Raw genomic sequence first — 24,058 nt, 5'->3', positions numbered from 1 at the left:
AGTGATGGTGAGAGCTTTGTTCCTCGGGCAATTTAGTGCTGTGACTCGTGCACACAGAGTAGCTACTGTCATTGCCGGTGAGGGAGCAGTTGCTTGGTAACTCCTCCCCATTATGGATAATTTGTAAAGGGCCATGATTACCATGTCTACCTTGTCTTGGAGCTGCCAGCTGTTTGTGTAGAGGGGATAATGATCTGTTCGGGGTTGGTTTCCTCAGGAAGTATCTTCCCCAAGAAGATGGCAGACTCCCATCCTCCCCAGCACATTGCAGGGGATGGTGGGTGGCTCTTTCTCTCAGAGGGGTCATGCCTTTCATTCTTCCATGTCAGCACATGCACCACACTCAGGGACTCGGCCAGGTACCAATCAGGCAGCTGCACACCTGAGTCCCCTAAGGAGTGCATTACTGTAGAGTGTGTCTCTATTCCTTCTCCAACTGTTGTCTGAGGTATTGATTACCCCCTGTGATTTCAGTGAGCACCATCAAAAATGATCCTGGTTACTTCACTCAAGGAACCAAACTCATGAATATCCTGCCGGTGAACCCGAAAAAAAAAAGACTCCTATGGGAAGACTCGACCTGCACAACTTGGAATTGCAGCCTCTGCTGGGTTATTCACGAAGCAATCAAGTATGGTGCAGATCCATAAACAAGGGGGGTTCTGGGAGTTTCTCCACTACCAGCCTATATCCCGGGTTACAGTCTCAACCAGAGTCTTGCCAGATGCATGCCAAATCTGGGTTTTAAGAAAATGAAGATAATCGCTCCTAATAAAAAAAAGAAGGAACCCTGGAAGAGGCGTTGACAGCAACTCAGAAGAGCAGCAATCCAAAATGACAATAAGACCTTCTGGAGACGTTTATCGCCAAGGCTTAGGTCAATGTATGATATGTACTGCAGCCAACATTTCAGAAGAGGACTCGATCATTTCATTCGAGTCAACTACAGCAGGAAAATTCCATGGCCTGAATAATAACTGCCAGGTGTCAAAAAGTATCTCCGGCAAGGAGAGAGACCAGGGACCATCCCATGGAAATAGTCTTCTCTGGGGGAGTCGTTTTCCTTCAGAAAGAATTAACAAGGCCATTAACCATCTTGCAAGAGGAAAAGCACCAGGGCCAAATGTGTATCCTGCAGACGTTTCTCAGCATGTTCAAGACTGGTGGGTCTTTCCCATCTTCGTGTGAAGGGGCATCTCTCTGAGCTCTTGGTGACATGTGATCATTGTCCCTTTGCACTAAAAAGCGTCCCACCAACATTCCATCTTCATACATGCTAATAGATTCAGGCAGTAAGGTCTTCAGCCACATCATACTTACAGAGTTAAGTGACTGGATCAGTGCTAGAGGGACCCTGAATACGTCCCAGGAAGGCTTCAGACCTGGCATCTCGACAGAGGACCAAGCCTTCATTATGATGCATCTGGCCAACAGTTTGCCTTCGCCCAAAAATATGCCTGCTGTCTTTTTAGAGTTCTCATCCGCGTTCAACCTCGTAGCGAGCAGGAGGCTCTAAGCGCAATAGGGAAAATGGGCATTGAAAGGAACTTGCTAAACATCATTGAGGGCCTCTATTCGAAAACTACCATGCAGGTTTGCTTTGGTTGCGCCTACAGCGGGAAACTCCAGGCTGATGCCAACTTTTAGAGGAGTAAAACAGGGATGCTTACTAGCTCCAGTTTTTTTGTCTATACATTAAAGTTCCTCAAAGTTTTAGCTGCTTCATGTGTTGTGCTACACATCACTACCAAATCCAACCCTAGTTGGTTTAGGCTGACGATTCGGCTCTTGTTACCAACAAATTGCATTGTATTGTATTTGTATTTGGTTATTTATATAGTGCTCTTTCTCCACTTATGTGGCCTCAATGCACTTTTTAGGTTGGATCGCCCTTGGTGACCGTAGTCAATGTGCTGGAAAATTCTAAAGGGTTTAGATTGGGAAATGCGTGTGTGCATTTTGCCGGTGTAGGACTTGGGTGGCTGGCTAGGCTCGACTAAGACGCCCAAAGCAAGGTCAGGCACGTGGGTGGGCGCTGTTAGGGGTTTGCGATAGATCGCTATTGTTTGGAGAGTCGATGTGTGACCAGCTATACCGAATTTCATTCGTAGGTAGTCGCCATACGCTAGTGGGAGAGGTGTTTCAGTCACGGTCAGTAGTCAGCAGAAGAGGAGCAGGAAGAAACATCACTTTCAGCTGGATGTTGACCCAGTTGAGCTGGTGGACTCTTGTTCATACCTGGGACCCACGCTATCAGCAAATTTTCCCTGGAAAACCCACATCATCTCTCCACTGAAAAAAGGGGAGGCTGTAGCTGGAGCCCTAGTAGGGTTTGTTAGGAAGCATAACAACTAAATTGTTGACACTATTTTTCAAGCAAAATACGGAAGCACCGTTTCCTATGGCGATGATATATGGGGGCTGAACAGAAACATCAACAAGGAAGAGAAAGTTCTGGAAGCAGCTCTGGTATCTGGTGCAGGGGTTCCAACCCCAGACTTACCACCAGGTGTAGGATATTTTTCACAAGGAAGAAGGATGGCAGATTCCCTGGAAAGATATGCAGTCAAAAGACTATCATCGCCTTCAGCAAATCTGCGGGACATGGCGTGCAAGGAACATTTCACCCAATCTTGCATTTACAAATACCAAAGAGAAATGACGGAAGAATTAACCCTACTAGGCGTGGAAGAGATTCTGGAACAAAAATCAGAACGTTTACCGGCTCACAGATTATTGCTTGGGCAACTGAAATTGAAGCAATATATGAGGAACAAGGACCCAATAGTCGGGGGAGTGGCGTGCAAAAATACTCAGGCTTGGGCATCTGATATTTATGGGGGAAATCATTACCCGCAACCATATCCGAGAACTTTATCAAAACCAAATGAAAGATGCCCTTTTGCTTTGTGAGAGCAGACAACTTGGAACTGGGCAACAATATGAGGATAGGAGGCCGACTGAGACTGTTACGCATTTTCTGCTTCTGTTGCCACATCATAATTCGTTTTACGATTAAAAAAACATTCCTCGTTTAGAGAGGAAAGGACTTTTGGAGGACGAAAATGCAGCCCCGAAGCTTCTCTTGGGGACCTCGCCCTAGGTATCACCAAGATGACAGCTTTTTTGTTATATTTGGGCCTGGAAATAAAAGAGAGAAACGTGAAGTGGTCTCCAAGGGGGAGATTGGTTATGATTGGTTATTTATAAAGCACTTAATACCCAGAGGTTTCTAAGCGTGGACCCGGGAGCGAACCTTTGTTGCTCCATGTCATCTTGCTTCCAAGGCGAGCACGTTGCCCCTGAGCAATCGACCCCAGACATGGTTGTGCATCCGCCTCTCCTCTGATCCAGGCCTTTTAGCAGGTGGATGGGCGACGTCATGGATACTGTAAACATGAACTTTTAATTGGGTTCTTGAGTGTGTCATTATGGTGGGCTTACATAGCACAGTGTATATAGCACAACACATGTTTTATGGGCTTAAGGACATTGGTATTTTATGGTCTTATTTAACCTTGATTGCTTCCTTGTTTAATTTCCTGTCACAAAAGGCTCGAGTAGCTGAAAGTGAAACACATGAATCATTTCAAATCACACCCTCCAGTGGGTTCATAACTGTTTCATAGTCTGGGCAGGATCGCTCAGGGGCAACTTGCTCCTTCGAAACAAAGCAACACGGAGCAACACAGGTTCGATCCCCCAGTCCACGCTTAGAAACCTCTGGGTATTAAGCGCATTATAAATAAACTATTATATCATATCATGTACTCTATGCAGGGAATGAAGAAAGTGTATTGCCGGGTTACATACAGGTGCTATCCAGTCCTCCAGAGGCTCAAGAATGAACCCAAGTCACACAAAAGGACAGAGGATTCTTTTACACTCATTTCATGTGCACATCACATCCCCTTATTCTCACAGGTGACCTGCACATTTCATGGGAGCTGGAAGGGAGCCCAGAGGTGGGCTGACCAGCCCCCTCGAATACATGAGTGTAGGGAGCGTGCTCCCAGCACTAAATGTATTCCCGGCTTTCAGTGAATAGAAGGGCCTGTCACTGTGAAATGCAGCAAAAAAGAAAAAAGCAAATATATCCTGGTGTGATGGATGGACATCCAAGATGGAGAGCAGCCATTGCAGCGGCGCTGCTCTCCCACTTCAAGGAAAATGCAGGAAAGGTTCAGAAAGTATCCTCTCAGACATTGCTCATGCCCCTTCCCCTGTGCCTTGCTGAAACAGGCACAGGGGAATCCCTTTCATGTTTGTGCATTTCAAAGCACGTCCCGTTCGTAGATTCTAAATGTGCATTGAAAAGGTGCATCTGAATGTGTGGATTGAGGGTGCACCCTTTTTGGCTCAATAGATGTGCTAGCACATCTCATCACGTGGCCAAAAACGCTTTGAGAAGCAGCCCCAGTGTTTGCAAACACACACACATGTGACATACGTGTAGGCCTGCTGAGCTTTGCCATTTTGCAACATCAGAGTCATGATTCAAAAGCCAGGGAGGGTGCTAATGTAATTCGTGTTTGGTGCAGCCCTATTTTATTTATTTATTTTTTACATTTGTATATCACACAGACAGCCCTTGGGCATCGAGATGCTGTTACTTGCGGGGAGCTTAGTTACAGGGGAGGTACAGCTGGGAAAATGCATTTACACGTTGTACATTAATACATTAGGGTACAGAAAAGATTTATAAATACATTTTGTAGTTTATCAGGAGATGCAGGTGATTGTGGCGTACATCACGGAAAAGCGCAGTTTTCATGGCTTTGCGCAAGGCCATGAGAGATACCTCGCCTCAAAGAGTAGGAGGTAGAGCATTCCAGTGTGAGGATGCAAGGTAGAACTGCAAACTTCCGATATCATATTACAAATAATCGCAAATGTTGCAATGAAAGTATTCATTTTAAAAGTATACAATCCACGTCAGGAAATGTGATTCATGAAAATAGAGCCTAGGCCTATTTATTTCAAGATTGCAATGTGTAAAAGCATCCAAAACCACGCTATGCTTATCCAGGTAAGCAATGTCGATACTTGGGAAAGAATAGAACCTTTCATGCCCACAGTATACTTCATATTGCGCCATCATAAAGAAGGGGGCAGAACAGCATTTTCGGTTCGTCGTGGCCTTTTGATAGGATACTTCCGTTTTCCGTACGTCTTATTTTAAAGTATTTGATGACGCAAAATGTTAGGTTTAGCAATACTAGTCGGAAGAGACTTGATAGGAAGCTGGGCTTAAAGCGCTATATAAATTCAATAAAAATAAACATAAAAGTCAAAGCCATGATAGGCTGCTAAAAGTCATGTGATAAAAACAAGTCTATTTCAAATCTATGAAGTGTGCTAGAAAAGCGGTGGCGTGCCATAGAGTCCCACGCCGGGGGAGCGGTTCCACAGGGCTTGAGGGCATAGCTGGGAAGGGAAATAATTGGGACCCACAGTTGACCCGTTAATGGAGCCATGAAGCTGCACCTCAATCTCGCACTGGTGATATAGCTTTTTGATATTTTCTCAAATTCTTGCTTCTGAAATTTGTAAACTTGAATTGGGCTTTTATAGTCATAATGTTTCATTTTTCATGGCCTTGAATAGCTTTAGTGTGCTACTTCTGACCAGACGAGCTTCTTTAAAAAAAAAAATGTAATACATTTTTTATTGATTTTCAACCATCAAACTTGCACTTGTCATACACAGATAATGCTTTGCTGCAACTCCCTCTCCCACTGCCCCCTCAACCAGTACAAACACCAACCATTTCCGACAGAGCATTGCCCCACCCACTCCTCCCACCCCACTCCCTGCCTCCCATCCCCCTCCTGCTCCACCATGAGCCCCCCTCACCCTTCACCCTCAACAACCACGAGTGCCTTCAAGGGGGGCGCAAGTCCGGATGCAGTTCCAGTTTGTCCCATATCTCGTGCCATATTGTGTAGCGGAGTTCTGCGCCCTCCTACATCCGCAACCGGACACTCACATCCATCTCGGCTCTCACCCATTTCCACCAGCGCCTATGCCAGTCTCCCAACTTGGGGCCACCCTGCGCCTTCCAGGCCATACCAATCGTCCTTCAAGCCAAGAGTAGGCCCAGTGCCAGAGCGCTGGTCAACCCCTTCTTACGCTTGCCCTTCCCCACAGGCAATAACCCCAGCAAACAGTGCTTGATCGTAACTTGTGCGCTCATCCCATTTAGTACTGACAGTTTTGCGCAGTTGTTGCCCCAAAAACCTACCACTTGCTCGCATTCCCACCCCATATGCAGGAAGGTCCTAACCTTCTGCCTACATCTCCTGCAGACCGGGTCCACCCCTCCACCATCTTAGCTACCCTCACTGATGTGATGTATGCCCTCTGGACTATTTTATATTGAATCCACTGGAATTTGGTATTCCGAGATACCCGTTTCATGTGCTCAAGGCTCCTTGCCGATTCGCCATCCGTGAATTGCTCCCCCATATCAGTCTACCATTTAGTGCGCAGCTCAACCGCTTTGGTGTTGTACTCCTCCCAGTTAGACACTCTTCCCTCCCTCCACTAGCTGCAGGAGGGTCACATTCATCCCATGAGTCTGGGGTTTTCCCGGGAACTCCCCTCAGACCTCTCTCACTCCTGCCATCAGCGTGGCAAAGTCTAAATAGTTCAGGCGGAGCAGAGGATGCTCTGCCCAGAACATGATAGCCCTATCTTCTGCATACAAGGCGTCCAGCGTGCCACCCCAACCGCCCCAGGCCCCTCCCAACTGCCACCCACCACCCGCCACAGTCTACTGCAGTCCAGGTGGAGAACCGGCAGAAAGAGAAAGCACTGACCCTCGCAAGCGGTGGCCCTTCACCAGACCCTAACAATCGTACGCACCGGGGAGAGGATACTCCACAGCTCCCGATCCAGTTCTCCGAGCAACTCCAGCAGGCGCACGGCTCTGTCTCTCTCTCTCAGTCCAGCTCGTGGTCCGATCCTCGTGAGGTTGGGCGAACCAGTCCACCATATCTTGCAGGACAGGTGACCAATAGTATGCCCTAAACTCCGGCACCCCAAAACCCCCTTTACCTGCCGGCAATTGCAACATGGCCAGGGCAATCCTCGGAGTCTCCCCCTTCAAGAATAGCCTACCGAGAGTAGCATGCAGGGAGCGAAAACAGGTGTTACCCAACACCACCGGCATCACCTGGAAAGCATTCAACAGTCTCTGCAGCATGATCATTTTTGCAAGAGCCTTGCGCCCCAGTGAAAATATGGGAAACCGGTTCCAAAAACTGGTAAACCAGGCTGCTTCAGTGTTCTCATGTGTTTAGTACACGCTGAGTAAAAAAACAATAAACCAAACGATGCAGTGAATCACTGCTAATTTAACAAAGCTTCTTCAAAAATGTAACTCAGGGAAGGCACCAACGTTATTGTCACAAGTTCAAACAATTGAAATTAGAAGCCATGGATGTGTGCAAATGAATGCCTATATTTGTTCTGTTGAAATCAAGACAGTATTGTTTTGCAATGTGCGTAATACAAAATGTACTCTCAATTTTAAAGATACTAAAAGAAAAGAAATGACATGGTAAAACGTCAAAACCATACAGTATAATAGAACAAATGCTGCTCTATGACTTGCTCATTCACCCAATCACTCACAACTAATCTTGGACATGGCTGTACACGTTCTACCAGAAAAGATCATGAAAGCCAACATCAGTGAAAAGCCCACACGTGTTTCGATGTCTGAAAGGGGGCGCTCAAATCAGAAGTCTGGATTCACTGATGCTTGACAAACAGCCAATTAATGCAGCTCCTGTTTGAGTTCGAAACTAGAGGCCGCCACAGATTGAGCCCACCCAAGCCCTCATCAGGGCAACTAAATGTAAGTTCAGAATTGTGTCACAGCACTGGTGCTACGTGCAAAACAAACAAAAAAGAAATACTGAAACATCAGTCTAATTAAATCTTGACTTGTCTCAAAATGTCCTTGCTCAGGGAACCGAACGTGAACTGTGCGTCGGTACTTGGAATTACTGCAAGCTGCGTGTGTCAGTGGTAGGGTGAATTATCCCTCCGACGTGTGCAGTCGAGGGCTGAAGAAGGAAACATCACAGTCCCTACGAGCAAAGCCTCCACGCGGTAAGCAATCGCAGACTTGCTCAGGGATGTCATTTGGGGGTTGCCAGTTGCAAACCATGGGGACTCCCTTGCGACCCCAACTTTTGTAAAAACAAAAAACAAAAACAGAAGTTCCTGGTGTTGCAGGGGGCCCTGCCAAACCAGGGCTGGTCAGTGCCCAGACCAGTCCTCACCCATCAGGGTGAAGGCTGGGCTGGGGAGGCACTCAGCATGGGTTGGAGCTGACCGGCACATGTGGCACATGCCAGCTCCAACACCCTCAGCTTCCTTGCAGCTCACATACAGGAACCAGGAAGCCTTCGCAGCTTCCTGGTTCCTGTTTGTGAGCAGCACGGAGGAGCTGAGGGTGGCCTGGAAGGACGGATCGAAGCTGCAAGAAAATGGTAAGAAGGCTTTTAAAAAAAAGAAATATGATGTGTAATTTGCATGTGTGATGTGCGTGTCAGATGAATGCATGTGAATGTTGGGTTAAAGAGAAGTGATGTGATGTGATGTTTGTTTTGGAATGTTCTCGGAGGGTGCCTGTGTAGAGAATGTAATGGGAAGTGACTGGTGGGTGAATGAGAAGTGATGTGATGTGATGTGTGTTTTTGAATATTCTGGGTTGGTGGATGGGTGGGTAGGTGTGTGATTGTGTGGAGAATGCTATGAGTGGAGGTAAGAGAAGGTGTGAGTGACTGGTGGGTGAATGAGAAGTGATGTGATGTGTGTTTTTGAATGTTCTTGGTGGGTGGGTGTGTTTCTGTGTAGAGAATGCAATGAGTGGATGTAAGAGAAGGTGTGAGTGACTGGTGGATGGATGAGAAGTGGAGTGATGCGATGTGTGTTTCTGAATGTTTTGGGTGGGTGGGTCTGTGCCTGTGTAGAGAATTCAATGAGTGTATGTAAGAGAAGGTGTGTGAGTGAGTGAGTATGTGTTTGTATGTTTTTGAATGTTCTTTTGTGTACCTGTGTAGAGAATGCAATGGGTGGAGGTAAGAGAAGGTGTGTGAGTGAGTGAGCGAGTGAGTGAGTGAGTGAGTGAGTGAGTATGTGTTTGTATGTTTTTGAATGTTCTTTTGTGTACCTGTGTAGAGAATGCAATGAGTGGATGTAAGAGAAGGTGTGAGTGACTGGTGGATGGATGAGAAGTGGAGTGATGCGATGTGTGTTTCTGAATGTTTTGGGTGGGTGGGTCTGTGCCTGTGTAGAGAATGCAATGAGTGTATGTAAGAGAAGGTGTGTGAGTGAGTGAGTGAGTGAGTGAGTGAGTGAGTGAGTGAGTGAGTGAGTGTATGTTTTTGAATGTTCTTTTGTGTACCTGTGTAGAGAATGCAATGGGTGGAGGTAAGAAAAGGTGTATGAGTGAGTAACTTGAGAGTGAATGAGTATAAATGTGATGGTGTGTTTTTGAATGTTTTGGGTGGGTGGGTGAGTGTGTGCCTGTTGTAAGGAACTCATGGTGGCAATAGTAAAGACAGATACAAGTGATCACACTTCAAGGGTGTTTATTAAACTGTATAGGTAGGTTGGAAAAATGCCTAATCGCAACCTAAATCTAAGATGGGAGCAAGCTATGACCCTCAAATAATAATAAGGCAGTCCAGTGGCGTCTTGTCAAATAAAAGGGCCTATTCTAAGAAAAACCTATTGCCAATCCTTACAACTAATACCAAAAAGAGTGTGGGATAGTGTTCACAAGAAAGAAAGAAGTGTTCCCAAATGATAACTCAGGATGTGGTAGCCTGGGGTCTCCCATCCCCATGTTTTGAGCACGGGACAATGCGGGACTCCGGAGCACAGCAGAAGCTCAAGCTTTCCTAGTACGATACTACAGTTCCACACTCAGGTATCAGGACCTTTGGTGGTTAAGTCTCTTTTCTACAAAAAGACTGTTGCCTCCGAGGACCTGATATGTTCAAAATAATAAACCAAAAAGTTCCTTTCCGTAAATACGTTGGGTGATGCCTTTTCACCCCTGGATCCCCCTCTTACTGGCTCAGACCCTTCTCGAATGTTGTCTTCCCTCTGTCGGATTCACGATGGCCTTTTCTTGTACAATTTCACATGTTGCATTCACCAGTCTTAATGTCTTTTTAAACAATCCACTGTGGACATCCCTCTGTTAGGTCACTCTTTGTCAACATAATGTTCATAGGGGCATCATGCTTCGCCGCGTTCAGTAAGCATCACTACGCTCGCTAGCTTCACGTTTGCCAGCCTCAGAGTTCCTTCTACTTTCCCCCTATGCAGGATTCACTTTCCTTTTACTTGTTGGTCAAAGACATTCGACTGTACAGGTGGATTTTGCGGGACCGCTCTATGACCACTTTGACCTTTACTCCCAGCTCTCCAAAGGTCTTCTGGTATCTGTAGTTTCAACAGAAGTGGAAACAACCAGAGTCTCTCCAGTGGGAACCCACGTGGTTCTGGACCCCTCTGCAGCTGGTCTTCCTGTAAAACGTTTAACAGTTCTTTGAACTTTCCTTATTCTATCATTTGCCACTTTCGTTGAACACAGTTCGGTTTCTTATCTGTTTCTTCCCTCGACTCACCGGCTGTGATGAACCGCTTGGCTTTTCTTGCTTCTGGAGTCAAGGACAGTACCACGGTAGCAAGCGTCTCTCCCTGTCATGCTTATCAGTGAGGAAGTCGTTGTCTACTGTTGACATCTGCTGCAACACAAGCTTGCTATTGTTCGCGTTGTTATAGTTCCTTCCATGGAGGCTTCACGGGTCTGGGTCAGAAAGGGCAAAGTCGCTTCTCTCTGTGTCACCCCATCGGTTCTCGCCACCTTTCTCCTCCTCTTGAACTGCCATGCTTGGATAGGTCTCTCGTCACGTGGTCTGCCTTGATCGTAGTGTGCTCTCATGCTCCACCTTTTATCCCTGTGGGGAAGGGAAAGGGCCGTCAGGTGTGTTTGGCTGTGGTCAATTGCCTGACTCTGCCTGACCCTTGTATTGGTACATGTCAGGTAAACGGCTCTAGTGTTAGTCCATTGTCTTTCATGGTGTAAGAAAGTGTTCATGTCGGAAAAGGGGGGGGGCTAGAGTGTCTGAGTATCCTACGTGGTCGGCTGGGGAAGCAGTGTTATAAGAAGGGGGATACCACATCTCACCTGTCGGTGTCCCACTTCTACTTCCCGAGGACCCCCTATCCAGGTGATACTCTCGCACTGGTCCACCCCCAGGAACTGGATCCAACAGCGATGGCCGTATCCTGGCCACCTGGATGACAGATCCCTGGGGACTAGCCAGGGAGACACCTTCAGGTTTCTCACACTGTGCAGAGAATGCAATCAGTGGATGTAAGAGAAGGTGTGAGTGAGTGACTGGTGGGCAAATGAGTATGTATGTGGTAATGTGTGTTTGAATGTTTTCGGTGGTGTTTGGTGTGTGCCTGTGTGGTGAATCCAGTGTGAGTGAATGTGAAAGGGGATGTATGGGTGAGTGACCGGTGGGTGAAAGGGGATGCATGTGTGTGTAAGGCTATGGGAGACCGGGGATCAGTTGAGCATTTTTGTCACATCCTTTATTGACTTGACATGTTTTACTAGTATTTCGGGTAGAGCCAAGTTCATGTGTCATTACCTGGCTAGATGAGCATTTTGGTGCAGTCAGTCTAGCCATTGCTTACTGTGGCATGACATTTATTACTCAGCATCAGTAAAAAAGCAAGCATGATAAGTATGCTACCTTGCTAGACTGTTGTTTTGGTGTAGCGGCCTGAATATTTTTTACTGTAGCATGACATTTTATTAAACGAGCATCTATGATAAATTAAGCATGATAATTGTTCTTATGGGTCTAGACTGGCTTACATCGGACAGGTTTTCATATTGTGACATGTCACTTTTAATGGCCAGACCAACAGGATTATGTTCTTGCACAGGAGTACTGGCATATATTTGCAGAGCCAGTTTTGTGCCCAGTGCCAGTAATGATACTATAAAAAAAAATCTTAAAGTGAACACGAGTATTGTTTTATATGAGAATACTAGCATATGTTGGTGGAGGCAGCATGGAAATGTATGGGCACAGAGAGCATTAAAATGTTTTTTATACTGGCATATATTGCAGGGACCGGCATGATCAAGCATTGTGCACTTTTGGTGACTTGCATTTATTGTACTTTTTTCATGGTTTACCCCACACCCTACAAAACCGATCATTAGCCTTTTACTGTAATTGTTGGGCTTTTAACCACATTTTCACAGAAAATAATGTGCTGTGCAATGCACCATTTTAACCCATTATTTATAACATTTTCTCAGGGGAGGGAGAAGAATACCCCTGATCCCCCCCAAATCCATTTTCATTAGTACAGGCTCCCTCTCTACGCTCGGTCGCCAGCACATACTTGTGGCAAATATTTATACCCTCCAAAAAAACAACTCACCAGCCACCTCTGGTGGCTGTTATTTTTGTGGACCAGGCACTGCCCCCTTCTTTCTATGTTACATTCAACTTTTAAGCTTTGATTAAAACACATATTTACTTCTTTCACTTGCAATAGTGCATACCGCTGCAGCAGCAGAATCATCATGACTTTTGCGCACACGTGGTGGCCCGGATCGGCCCGGGGTATGGGGTGCCCTGTGCTTTGTTAAGGAGCTTGGTGGGCCCCACAGCATGCCTTTCTTGGGAGCCGCCAGCATTTGCGCTGAGCAATCGGGCACCACTGGGTCTGACAAAGGGGTAGTGTGCAGTGCGCGCCTTGAAGTCTGCCCGTGAGTCCCTGGGTGAGACGCACCTCATGCGTGTTCTTATTTTAAGATAACTGTGTGGTGCCATGGATTTATGTGCGCAGCAATAATATTACATTAAATAGTGTTTTTTTTAAAGTCCTCTGGCACCCAGTATTATGCTTAGATAATAACAAATATGGGGGGTCTTGGGTATATTGAAACAACCTTTCGGAGGTGTTATACTCCAGCGAAGATAACATTATCAGGTGCACTCCCCTGTATGCACACAGACCAGTGTAACTGGTTTCTTCTTGCATTTATAACCAAGGAATTCTGCTGATACTAAATCCTGGTCAATGATTTCATTTTCAGGCCTTGCCTGTGCAGCATGTTTCTCCTGAGTAAAAAGCAGCGCACGCCTCCCCAGGTCAGTGCTCGTTTTTGGCTTGTTTAACACAGTAACGCCACAGAAAATGTGTACTTCTGTGTCCATTGATCTATAGATGTGACATACACTAGATGTAGCCTGCATTAGAGATTTCGGTTGCCCTGTTACAAATACGAGATTATGTATGTTTTACATTTAGACCCCACGTCGAACTGGAAAGTGACATTCCCCAAATGTGCGATCGTAGACAAATCATGCCTCCCTCTGTGCCTCGGTTCTTATATCTGTATGAAATGAGAGCGCCTGGAAACACGGGTGCTAGGCGCATCTGAAAAATTGTAAGGTCGTTTGCCAACAGTTCCCGTGATGACACTTGGGGTGGGGCCAAATTACATAATTTCTGTGATGTCATCAGGGGCAAAGGTCATGTGATGTCACTTCCGCTACCCCTGGTATTTTGGTGAAATGACATCCCTGCACTCGTTTAGTACACTGTGAGCCAAATTATGGCACATGTTTGCCCCTAGCACATTGTAAACATTTGCTCTCCCTTGTACTTCTTCTAGCTGGGATTTATATACATAAAAGGTGGATGAGAGGTAGGGATCCTGCAGGCAGTTGCAACTGATTAATGGTATTTTTTACCCGTTTATTTATTTGATTGATTTATTTAATATGTATTAGGCACCTATACAGCAAATGGTGTTACCAAGTGCAACAAGACAAAAAGAGGGTTGGGCGGACAGGGGAATAATAACAATAACTGTCCTACTAGGCCTTGTGACATTCGGATCGTGGAAGTGCAGTAACAAGAAGTGCAAGTGGGGGTGGCATACAAATCAGGGGATAGTCACATGCTAGGGGGACATGCTAGGTGCCACGGGAGGGGGACACAGGAGGGGGCTCGGAAGGGCAACGCCGGATTGCGGGAGTGCTGGTAAGACTGGAAAGGACAGGACAACGAAGGTCCAGTAACCTGTAAGACTCATAAGGGACCAGGTCACCAGTTGCAGTGGCAGAAGGGGACATTAGCAAGGGAGATCGAAAGGGAAGGTGGTAGAGAAAAGCAGGGTCTTGAGAAGTTTCCGGAATTTAAGGAGATCCAGCTCAATTCTGAGAGGGTCAGGGAGGCTATTCCAGGGGGATGCAGCTGCCGAAGAGAGAGCACAACCCCCACTCTCTGCTTGGAGAAAGATCTAAACTGCAGAGAGTTGGAGATAGTGGACCAAAGGGCTCTAGCAGGGAGGTATTTGGGGAGAGAGAGTTGGATGTAGCAGGGCCCCAGGCCCTAGAAAGCCTTATGGTTAATGCAGAGGATCTTGAATTTGATCCTCGCAGCCACGGTTAGCCGGTGGAGAGATTTTAGGGCTGGAGAGATGCAGTCCCTGGGCTTGAGGCCAAGGATGAATCTTGCAGTCCTATTCTGGATAGTTGAAGGGGCCAATGGGAGAAAATAGGCAGATTGAGGAAGAGGCTGTTGCAGTAATCCAGCGTAGAGAGGACCAGCGCTCTCGAGACATTGAGTTTCTGAGGAAAGGTAAGGAAGGAGAGAATGTCTCTGAGGAGGTGAAGCTGAAAGTGCGCCTTCTTGGCAAAGTCCATGATGTGAGGGGAGAAGGAGAGAGAGGAGTCGAAGTTGACACCAATGTTTTTGGCCTCTCAGGATGGTGAGGGGAGAGGGCGTCCAAGGAGCAGGTTTCCCAATGAGAAGGATCTCGTTCTTACTGGCATTAAGACAGAGATCATTGGTCGTGCACCATACCTGAATAGCAGTAAGACAGCCAGGATGAGAGAAGAAGAGGAGGTAGCAGACGGATGCATGAAGGAGAGCTGTGTGTCATTAGCACAGCACTGGAAGTGAGGAGAGAAGGAGGAAATCAAGTGGGCCCAAGAGGCAAGGTAGATATTGAAGAGCCAAGGCAATAGGATAGAGCCCTGAGGAACACCACAGGTAGACAGTGAGTTGGAGGAGAGGAAAGGGCTCAGTTGCACCTGGAAAGGTCAATTACATAGGAAGGAAATCAGCCAATCCAGTACCAGGTCATGATGCCATGGGTATTAAGGAGCCGTTTAATGAGGATGAAATGATTGACCGTGTCAGAGGCAGAGGAATGATCAAGGAGAATGAAAATGGAAGGAGAGTTGGAGTCAAAATTTGAGAACAGGTCATCACGGGTGTTCAGGAGAGCAGTTTCCATGCATCTGGGTGCTCTGAAGTCAGATTGGTGGTCATGGAGGCAGCCAACAGATTCAGTGTGGAGGATCAATTGGGAGATGACAAACTTCTCCAAGAGTTTACTGAGGAAGGGGGTAGTGGAGATAGGGCGAGAGTTAGCCGTGAAAGTAGGGTCGTCTGATGGCTTTTTTAGGAGAGGGTGTACAAGGGAGTGTGTGAGGGGTACTGGCAAAGGAATGGTTACATACGTCAGCCAAGGTAGGAGTGAGAGAGGAGATATTGCCCTTGATAATTCTGTAGGAGCAGGGGAGCACCTGTTTGGAGGAGACTGTCATAGAGCGGACAAGTTTAGAGACCTCATCCGGTGCTATGGGCAAGAAGGAAGATTGTGTGGGGGAGCAAGAGAGGGAGCCAAGGGGGACTGAGAGCAGGTGGGGAAGTAGAGAGGGGGTAGAGGAGAGTGGGGATAGGATGTCCTGAGTTTTTGGTTAGGAAGTGGGAGGCTAGTGCAGAACAGAGGGTCTGGGAAGGAAGAAGTGGAGATTGCAGTAGGATTGCCGATTTCCTTACAGATTTTGAACAATTCAGCAGTGTTATTGGTGGCCCCAGAGATGCAGACATGGATATGGGCCCTCTTCTTGGAGCAGATGGAGAGACGATATTGTCATTGGAGAAGGCAGATATACAAATACAGGGCAAGGTCCCAGAGTTTTTGTTTTTCGGGGAAGAAATTCTCAAAAAGGGACGTTTATCAGGGAACAAAAATGGTGCATAAAGCACAGACAATTGAAAACCCCTCACTACTACGACCCGGGGGATAGTAGAGATTGACCGATTGTCTTCACATACAGCTTAAAAACACCATAAACATATCACCAAAATGCACATTATGATGAAATTCATTGAAACTAGAGAGCAATTAGAACAATCCAATTGGAGAAGGCGACAGGCCAGTTTGTCAGTGGATGTGCGTGAAGTCTGCCTTTCCGTTCAGCAACTCTGCACTTTCGTTTCAGTGAGGCTAGGTCGGAATCATACCAGCTGTTGTATTTGGAGGCAGGATTCATGCGGATCCTCATGACAGGGGCAAGGGTGTCAATGGTATTGGAGATAGGGAGGTGAAGGTTAGTCAGGGCTAAGACAGTTGGAAAGTCAATAGCATGGGTAGGAGGGGGATGAAAGTGGCGGCAAAAGCAGCAACTGACACTCGCTTCATCAGTAGGATGACGGGGAAGGAGACTGGCAGTGTGGTCAGCAGCTTAGCCAGGGAGCCCAGGAGCTCCAGGTGATAGGAGAGGAGAGCATAGTCAGACCAGGAGAGAGGTGTAGAGAGGAGGTTAGAGATAGGGATGCCTGATGAGATGAGCGCATCCAAGGTGTGTCCGGCTGAGTGGGTCGGACCAGAGGAAATAATGGTGAGGGAAAGAGAATCACAGAGTTTGTGGAAGAGTATGGTGGCCTCTTCAGGAGAGTCAAGATGGATGTTGAAGTCACTGAGGAGGAGAAGCTTGGAGGTAGACATCAGGAGAGAAGAGGTGAGGTCAGCCCATTCAGAAGGTTAGAGGGATATCTGGTCAGGGGGTCTGTAGATGGTGGCAAAATTGAGGGAGGGGCTAGGAGCAACACCAAGCCTGCAGATAAGGGGTTCAAAGGAAGAGTAGGATTGAGTGGGTATGGTAGTAGCAGGGACCCATTCCGGGAAGATCAGGGCCACTACGCCTCTAGACCGGTTGGGCCTAGATTTGGAGAGGATCTTATGGCCATTAAGAATAAGAGTGTCAAAAGCAGTGCCAGAGTTGGCATTGAACCACATCTCAGTTAGGGCGAGGACGTGGATGGTCAAGGTCTTCAAGCAGGAGACAGATATCAGAGGAGTGTTTGGCAGAAGAGCGGGCATTATGGGTACCTAAGTGAAGCTGGTTGCCACCTTTGAAAGATTTTTGGGGAGAGGCACAGGGGTGTGGTACACCCATCAGTGGTGGTGAAGAGGCCAGGGGGAAGGTGAAAGGAGGAGTGGCAGGTGAAGGGGGGAAGTTAATGAGAGACGAAAGTCATCGATCAAGAAGAAGGAGGAAGTTGGGTTGAGAGCCCTAAGTCATAACAGTGCCATTCTGATAGACCTTAATGATGCACCTAGAGGAAGGAAGTGTGCCAGGAGTTCTTCCCATTTGGTTCCACCATTAATGGATGAAGAAAATAAAGGGGGAGGATTGAAACCATATGGAGAGTCCATAGTCCCATAGAAGCGGTAACAAAGAGGATATCAGTGGTAGTCTGCCTGGAGGAAGCATTGACTTAGGTGTCATCAATGGGCAGGCCTGGGTTAGAGACCAGGAGAGCTTTATTAAACTTGTTCTTTTCAGGCTTCAAAAGAAAGGTAGCATAGGTGATAGAGTAGCAGTTAGAGTAGATATGGGAGATGGAGAGCACCATAGGGGTAATGGAAGAGAGAACAGACAGAGGAACTGCACAATGCACAAGGAACTCACCAGGCAGCATAGAAGCAGAGAGAAGCTGATAGACAGGGGCTGAGGGAAGTTCTATCCAGACTCTTCAGGGCCGCACAGCCAATCAGGCCCTCCTTGCATCAGGACAGGTACAAGGATGTAATGGGTGAAGGCCAAAGAAGCCTACATATGAATGGAGTTTTTCACCGGTAAGGCCACGTCGAGGAGAGAAATCTTTTTCGGTGATGCCCAGCAGAGCACAGTACATTAAGAAAATTGTTTAGATCTGCGAGATCAAGGTGAGGTGCCACCATGACATTTGTGCAGTTCGCTGAAAGCATCAGCAGATGAAATGCAAGAGCACACACTGGTGTATGCGGGGGGAGATGAAGCCCAAGGACGGCAGGGTGAATAACCCTTTCATTGTTTTTAAACAATATGATGCAGCAAGCTCAGAGGAGCAGTGCTCCATAGTGATTACGGAGCAGACTGGATGCATCAATAGGAAGAAATTCTAGAGCGCACATGAAAGCAGGATGGGGAAGATGAGGCCCAAGAAGGCAAGGTAAATAACCCCGTTGTTGATGTTAACACATTGGTGCTGTGGGCTTGAATAATCAGTCCTTCCAAAAATGTTGTACCCCTTCTTAGTTGATGATAATCATGTTGCTGTGACCTCAGAGGATTCAGTGCCAAAACATAGTACCCATTTGTTGTTGTTATAGTTAAAAATGATGTTGCTGTGAGCTCAGAAGATTCAGAGCCAAAATGTGTAACTCTTTGTTGTGGTAAGTGTTACTAGTGAAGGTGCGGTGGGATCAGAGGTACGGTGCTGCAATCATGCTGCAGAACGGGCTCAAGTTGCTGAAGAAGGAAAGCACAGCACAATGCGGGTGCCCCTGCCACAAGAATGGAGGAGGCAGAAGCGGGTCTCAGTAAATGAACAAGGAAAACCAAAAACACACGGGTCACGCTGCCGCCTGGATGGAGGAGGCAGGAACAGGTCTCAGTAGCCGCACAAAGGAAATCCAAACACGTGGGTGCCCCTGCTGCCTGGATGGGGGAGGCAGCAGTGGTTCTCAGTAGCCGCACAAAGGAAATCCAAACACGTGGGTGCCCCTGCCACCTGGATGGATGAGGCAGCAGCGGGTCTCGGTAGCCATAAAAAGGAAAGACAAACACGTGGGTGCCCCTGCCGCATGTAATAGCGGAGGCAGCAGCGGGGGGGAGATATCAGCTGGGAATTGCAGTAGATAAAGTGAGAGATAAAAAAGTAATGCAAGCCTTACTTGGAGAGGGCAAGTAGAGAGGCCCAGCGAACGGCTCAGGAAACCAGTGATCAATCAGCAGTGCTCTTGTTAGCAGCGGGGAGGACCAGGGAGGAACAAAGATGGATCCAGGACCCAGGTCCAAAAGGCAACCAAGGCCAATCTGCTAAACACCAAACACACTCTCCACACTCTGCGTGCTCCGCACCGGGGCTGGACCTTGTTGGGTTGGGCCGGGCCAGGCCTACAGGCAGTACAGACGGATGAAAGACTCCCAGGCCAGGAGCAAGATCGCAAAAGCCAGCAGTTCCAAACACCAAACACACTCTCCACACTCCTGGCTTTTGGATAGTCCTAGGATATGGCCTTTTAGTAGCCATGGGATTTTGATAGGTTTTTAGTTTTTCCTTTTGAATAGATTTTCAGTGGCTGCAGTGGCATCACATGTCTACTGGCACACCTTTCTGACAGCACTAAAGTTAGCACATCGTTTTAGTTTGACCATGTCATATTTAGATATTCATTCAAACTAACTATCGGCTGACTGTTAAACCTGTGTGGTGCTCAAGCGTAGAGGATGCACTTGCCATAAAGCAAGCATTTTAGTGTAGCAAGGATATTGTGTAAGGGAAATTTGATGAGATGTAATGATGATCATTTAGACAAGGATAATTAGAATTGCTTCCTATGAGTACTACTGTTAGGCCCTGTCAGGGGTCAGTAATGGGAGGTGGACAACTGCTTGTAGATTTCACGAAATATGCCATTTTAATGAGGAAATGATATAAAGAAAATACCTTGCTTGCCCTACTCTACAGCCATGGGAACATTCTCTTGCGTAGGGTAACCGGCCATCACACTAAACAACAAAAATATACAGAAAATAGATGTATAGAAAAATAATATAGTAAACAATATTATCTCAATGTCTGAATGGCCTTTGCCTGTCCTGGGTGACGTCACTTCTGGAGGATACAAAGTCAACTCAAAATGTTCAACAAAGGAAAAAGAAAGGTTTTGAACCAGCTCTTGATAGTTCCAAGTCAAAGGAAAAAGTTCATCAATCAAAGACCCACTGGTAACAATCTTTGTTCCTGGACGAAAGATCCACTTCCAACTTCCAGAAAGGAAACAGCACCACTGGTAATCGTGGTTATAATAAATTGTCTCTTCTTCTAGATAGTTTGTCACAGTTCAAAAGAAGGAGTAATATCCCCCACTGTCAACAATATACAGTTCTTAATCAACAGTCAGGACTTTGTTATTTACAACTAAACATTGGTATATCTGCCAGGAGGTTTTCTTTGTACTGATGCTTCCACTTCAACAACCATACTTCTATTTTTGGTACTATGAGAACAATCACCTTTGTCCCACAGTACTTTATTTCTTCAGACCACTTCAATGTTACATCTGCTGGCAACTCTTTATACCACCACAGTTTAAGTACTACTACCAGAGCTCAGTACTTTGAATTGTTAGGCAGGTTTTGACAAGACTCTTCAATCTCTTCAGGTAGGCAGGGCACTCTTCCTTTTAATTGCTTTCTCAAAGGGGCCGCCTCTTTGCCTCTCCTATTGTCTGACACAATAACAAACTGGTTCTGCCCACAAGACTCACTTATCTTTGCCTCCTGCAGTCTTAGGCACCACAGGCTGTGTCTACCTTCAGAATATTCTTCACAAGCAATTATTTACCCTTCCCCTGCTTTACGCACACCTTTCTGTCAGTCACAAGTCCCAAGTAATTACCCCAAAGCCTTGGTGCCACTCTATCAGCTTCGGGCAATACTGTTACACTTGTGTTTTAGGCCACTTGAGTGTTAACAACTACACAATACAATTGGATGACTCTTTAACTCTTGGAAAGGTAGGTTTAACTAAGAAAAGGAGTTGTCTGTTGGCTTGGGTAATGCTTGTTCTTCTCTTCAATAGTCTGAACTTTTACTGCGTAGGATTAGAAAGAATGTCACTTCTGGATACAATATAAGATTCAGTCTCTTAATTGAAAATACAATTAGGCGCATGCAACCTCACTTTAATGCAAATTTCAAGGTTTAAGGATGAAGAGAGAATTTTATTCCCATGGAACGGCAAAGGATAAAGTTATTACTTCTATTGGGAATCACAATTAGGCACACACAACCTCCTTTTGATGTAGTTTTCAGACTTTATACCTTGTCATTCGGATATTGTCAAGATTAGGTATTCCGTAATGGTTTAGAGAGAGTTCCCTCTTCTTAATTAGGGACACGCGCCACTCTGTTAGACAGTGTAATGTGTCGTCCATGGAAGTGTTGGCAGCAGTGGAGATTCATGTAGTTGTTTTCCATGTTCCATCTCATTTAGCAGTCTAGACTCCTACCAACATGGCCGCTGCCTCTATATTGATGGGCGGAACCTCCAGTTCCTTGCGTTGTATCTGTTTTCCTCTCTAGGATAGATGCTTGCGGGAGCCCTGCTTCTTCCGTGGAGTTCCTGCCCTTTCTTCTGACTTGCTCAGCCCTCTCAAATCCAGGTTGCCAGAACCCTTTTGTTGCCTCTCTGTCTCCGTCCTACCTGCACTTACGCTTTCTGTGTATGTTTGTGCCTCTCAAGTTTTCTAATTTGTTATTTCTTTTGGCATCTGCTGTTTTTCCTACCACTGTTTCTAATTTCTGTACCCTAATATATCCTTTCCTCCGTCTCACTTGTAGAATGGGTTCTGACTATCCTAAACATCTCTACCTACTTACTTGGGACCTATTCTGTCAGCATTGTTCGCCGCATCCTAGCGGCTTTCACTCTTTCGAGTACACAGCGCTTTTGCCATGTAGCTTTATGTTTCCTTTCCTCCGTTCCCCTTCGGGAACGGTATCGGATTACCTCTCGTTTCATTTGATCTGAGTTAGGAGTCCTTTTTGTTGATGTTTCGCATCATCATTCGTGGCTTTCACTCTTTTGTGTGTACGCCGCTTGCCGTGTTACCATTCATTCAAGCTTCTGTTTTCACGGGGCTTGCACTGTGTTGCTAGTCTACTGCTTATCCTGTTCTTCCCCTATTTTCCTTGGGTGATTGTATGCATGCATTCTAGATTACCTCTAAACACCTGGGTGATTTAACTGTCCTTTCTTTTCACTAGCTTTCTAGCTTCAATAGCGCTTGACAATCTCCTTCAGGAGTCACTGGTCTTCACTCTTCCAATACCTCAGATTCGAAGGACATTTCCTAACAGGATTCAGCTGCCTGTTGACCTACTTTGGAATCATTGTGTCTCAAGGTAAGAAGTTTCCTCTCCTCAATTGACTTTGGTTAACACTTTGGAACCTTCTGCCAATGCAGAACAAGATACTCATAGCAAAGTCATTAAACAGGACATCTATCAGGGTTTTTTACGCAAAGAAGGCTTTTTCCCTGTATACTTGGGAGCTTGCTCCTCAGAGTTCCTCTGGGCTTGTGTTGCTCTTCAGGCCAAGGTGGCCTCCGAGGGAGCTCGTCCATACCTTCATCAAAAGAAGGAGAAGAAGGTTAAAGAACCCCGGAAACCTTGTCGAAAGAAAGATTCTGAAGCCCAAGACAGCTCCATTGAAGACACAGGTGAGGAGGAAGTATGGGAGGGATGTGAAGGGCTTGACAGACAGCCACAGTCTTTAAGAAGTTGAACAATCGATTTCAGTAACTTTAGCTCTCACGCAAATGTTAGGTCTTTCACAGTATACGTGAGTGCTACATTTTCATTTTGAACGGTACTTGGAATATAACAAATAGCTTCTGCTCACATAGAGTCATGCACAACTCAATAAGGAGTTGGAAATACTACAGGCAAGGCTCACACAAAGTGTTAGAATGCTGTGCTACACTCCCTGGCTTCTTAGACACTTGCTTTGTGGGTTGCATTGTGTTCCAGACTCCCACTGCCACGTCTACAGCTTCTGGCTCACTGGGGACCCATACCATTCTCCTGGACGGGTTACTCTGGTCCGGCCACGTGAATTCGAAGTTTGTTTTCCTCTTAAGACCCTCTTGCCTCTTGTTTCTGGCCTCAGTCACCTGCACGTTCACAGCTCTGCAATCACGGCAATAATGCTCACATGGGGAAAACTTAGTCTCTGCATGTCTTCCACTGTGCAGCCTCTGCACTTCAGATGTTGGGAGAACAGGATTGTCACATAACTTGCAGGTGAAATCTGCTGTCTCCATGTTCCGGCATCCCTTCTGTGCTCCCACGTCTTCGTTATTTGCCAGCCTTGTGCTTCTTTTGTACTTCTACTACAGCCTGCTTTCCAGCTCTCGTTTCAGCTCCTAATGCTCCTCCTTTACAGAGGGGGCCTTTTATGCCTCCCTGGTTCATTAACAATTTTCAGGTGTGGGCTGTTAAGCTCAATGGCCTGACTACTGCAATCGCCACTAGGCTTAATTCCCTGGCTACTACATCGGCATGCCTCTTCAGCCCTCTACCTCGTCCCAGTACCTCTGGGAGTCTAGGACTTGTAGTCCCCTTCAATAATCCCCTTCCTTTGATCCTCTGAATGGTGTGGTAGTTTGTGAAAGCTCTTAAAATGTCTCTCCCAACTCTGGCCACTACCTTATATAGGCATGCAAGCCTTGCAAACATTCTTCCTCCAGGCCACCTCCTCCCAGAACATTTTGAGGTCCTTTCCCTCATCTAGATCTGCTTAAGCAGACATCAGACAGCCATATTTTTCCTTTTTATTAGTACCTGATCTTCTTCCCTCATTTGTCTAACATGTGGTGAACTCTCAGAAGGCATGTCTATGAAACTGCCTCTTCTCACTCAAGCAATATTCATCAAACCAGGGATATGGGGCCCTCTGAGAGGTCACTGGCCCAAGGGGTCTTGCTCAGGTCTTTATTTTCATAGCAAGTCCATGTCTCTGCTTCTATCAGTTGGCAAGGGGTGGTTGTTGTTTGCATATCATGCCCGTGCTTTGTCTGTTGGACAGGATGTAATCTACTGGGAAGTGGCAAGTGTTGTGCCTGAAGGGGCAGGGA

Source organism: Ambystoma mexicanum, chromosome 6q, assembly GCF_040938575.1.
Source record: "Ambystoma mexicanum isolate Mex_15411 chromosome 6q, UKY_AmexF1_1, whole genome shotgun sequence".
NCBI classification, from domain to species: domain Eukaryota; kingdom Metazoa; phylum Chordata; class Amphibia; order Caudata; family Ambystomatidae; genus Ambystoma; species Ambystoma mexicanum.
Note: the sequence above shows the minus strand (reverse complement) of the source record.